This window comes from Centruroides vittatus, unplaced genomic scaffold, assembly GCF_030686945.1.
Source record: "Centruroides vittatus isolate TY-2023 unplaced genomic scaffold, ASM3068694v2 contig_383, whole genome shotgun sequence".
Classification (NCBI taxonomy): domain Eukaryota; kingdom Metazoa; phylum Arthropoda; class Arachnida; order Scorpiones; family Buthidae; genus Centruroides; species Centruroides vittatus.
Window position 1 is genome coordinate 3,227 of NW_027122201.1, and position 3,226 is coordinate 6,452.

Consider the following 3,226-nt stretch of genomic DNA (forward strand, 5'->3'; position numbering starts at 1 on the left):
GGAAAGTGGTCACTGGAAAGTGGATTAGATCCAACCTCCCATGTAAACGCTGAAAACAGATTTGGACTAGCTAATGTCAAATCAATGGCAGTAAATGTTCTTGTTGGGGCGTGGAAGTATGTCACTTCTCCAGTATTAAATAAATACAGTTGGTGATTACCTATGAATCTTTCAATGGCTCTGCCTCGACAATTGATGTCGTGACTGCCCCACATTGGATTGTGGCCATTGAGATCACCAAGTAGAATAAACGGAGTTGGCAGTTGTTCAACCAAGTCATCCAATTCATCCTCATTGACTCTGACATCTGGTGGCAAGTATATGGAACAAACTGTGACAGTTACTCCAATTGAAATTCTGACTGCCACAGCTTGCAGCTCTGTTCTTATTTGTACCGGTAAGGAAGGGATGCAATTTGAAACCAGTACAGCCACACCTCCACTGGCGCGAGTGTGGCTATCATCATCCTTACGGTAAAGATTAAATCCTTTTAAAGTAATTTTTTCTCCAGGTTTTAGATGTGTTTCCTGGAGTGCCACGCAGAGAGATGTGGTAGATGATGTCAAATGTTTAATGTCAGAGAAGTTGTTGCGGAAACCACGACAGTTCCATTGGATTATTTTATAATCCATTATGTGGTTGAGGCAGCATTCTTTGCGAGGGTATCTCTCTTTAATTTAACAGGCGGTCTCTCTTTTGGAGGTGACATTGGTTTTTTTACCTCCACATTATTCTCTTCATCAGAGATATCAGAGAACTCGCTCACAGACTGAGTCTCTGATTTTTTAGCTTTAGAGAGAGCTGCTTTCACTCTCTGTTTGTTTAATGGGTTCTTACTAGCCTTTTTTGAACCCAGGTTTCTTGTTATCACCCCTGTTTTAGGTAGGGGTGTTTTTTGTTTTGTATTGTCATTTTCTGCTGTTTCTTTTGAAGGGATCAGTAAACAATTTGCATGGCGAGTGAAAGATTCCTTTGGGGAAACAGAAATGTCTGTCTGAACTTCACATGTCTTAGTGAGTTTCAGAGCAGCAGCAAATGTTTTTTGTTTCAGTGGTGCACTTGAAGTGACCATGCGACGTGCCTCTGGGTAGGGTAAGTTGTTGACTGTTTTTACACGCTGTATTTCTTTTTCTCTCTGCCATGCAGGGCATTTCCGGGAGTAAGCAGGATGGGCATCTTTACAGTTCACACAGCATGGGGTACTTTTACATTCTGTACTGTCGTGACCCTCAGTCCCACACTGTGCACATGCGCTTTTTCCTCGGCAGGATGTTTGCGAGTGTCCAAACCGCTGGCATTTGAAACAACGCAGCGGATTTGGGATATATGGACGGACTGAGCAACGTAGGTATCCTGCTGTTATAAAGGATGGCAATGTTGGTTTGTTGAAAGTAAGAATCAGGTGTTTGGTTGGTATCAACTTTCCATCTCGACGAATTGAAATGCGCCGGACAGCAACGACACCTTGATCTGAAAGACCAATCTGAATATCTGATTCGTCTTCAGACATCAGATCAATTTCAGATATCACACCACGTGATGAGTTTAAACTTCCGTGTGGTGTGACAGTGATTTCCATTTCTCCCAGGGTCTTTGTTTCTAGAAGTTTTGCAGATTGTTGTGGGGAGGATGTTTCCACCAGTAAATCACCTGATCTTAATTTCTGAATTTTTTTCAAATCTCCAATAGTCGACTGGAACAATTTTTGAATCAGAAAAGGAGAAGCTTTAGATAATGGTTTGTCACCAGTTGCGTGTACTATTAAGTACGCTGGGGTACTGGACATTTTTAAATTTTTCCGCTCTTTCGGATCTTTTATTTTTGGGGAATCCATGATTAAAAGTAAAACATTCAGCTTCTGGTGACCCCACCCACCATGGGGCCCAACAAGGGGATGCCGTCACATGGGAGACTCCCATAGACCGTCGCACCAGGGTTTCCCAGGAGCTATACCCTCACAATGCAGTCGAGAAAAGCACACCTTGTCTGACGTGTCTGCCCGGTCTGCATCGATCGGTTGACTCCAAGCCGAGGTCAACAATGACTCAACGACCAGCCGATTGACTCAAACGGAGCCTGATTTGAGCCTCCCGTTTATCCGAAGCAGGGGCCAAAGCAGTGTGTTGGGGACGGTATGTTGCCCCTCAACTACCAGGATCCCCCTTTCCGGCATACGGGCCACCACGCACGGCAAACACGTGGGTGGGCGTTCAGATCCCAGGGATGGTAAAGAAGAAATACTAAACCATCTCTGGGAGGTCCCCTCACCACGAACAGGAACCCACATCGAGGGGTTGTCCTTTCCAACCCATCACTTGTCCTCTTTTTGACAATCACTGTGTCTGGACCGGAGAACATTCCGCCTGCAAAACCCATTTAACACAAGCTCATCCTCAAGTTCCGATACTAAATAAATCCATATTCCTCTTCGTAGGAATCGATTTCCAAGTCCCTACTCCTGGGACTTGGGCAATTATTACCAAATGTTATAACCAATGACTTCTCATAACTGTCCGAAAACAAAATCCTTTCCAACCAATTTATACCATACATGTCCACAACTTCACTCAATTCAATCGTATCAGCTTAGACTTCGCAAAGGAGAAATTTCTTTAAAATGGACCTGTATAATTCCATCAAACCAACCGACTAGACCCAACACAATCCCTCCACTAAAATTATCCGAATCCTTACTTCGATTCTTCCGCCAAGGAAACAACTTCAAATTCATAATCTCCATTTCTAATATAATGCATTAATTTCAACAGATGACCGACTCTGATAGTGAATGATGGAATACTGAAAACTCTCCCCCTTGCTCTAATCAGATTACTCCATCAGAAGTTAGTGTTTCATCCATACGAAAAGCCATAGCGTTTGCACATATGCAACGACGAAATCAAAATATACCAGTTACCTTAGTGTTACCTCTGGGATACTCCTGTCCCCCTTCAGAAGACTCCAATTTTCAAGAAGAGATCCGACTCACCCAAACATACAACGAACAAGTGGGTTCCTAACTCTCACTCCATATCAAATCAGTCAGCACAGACTACAATATCTGAACCCAGATCATCAATAACCATTAACCACTCAACAACCACTCACCACCTCCAGACGACCATCCAACCGATCCTCAACCGCTTCCGTCTCTTATTCCTCCTCCCCTAATGAAACCACTCTACCGTCTAGACGGTCCTCTCCAGCTCAAGTCTTGTGAAGAAAG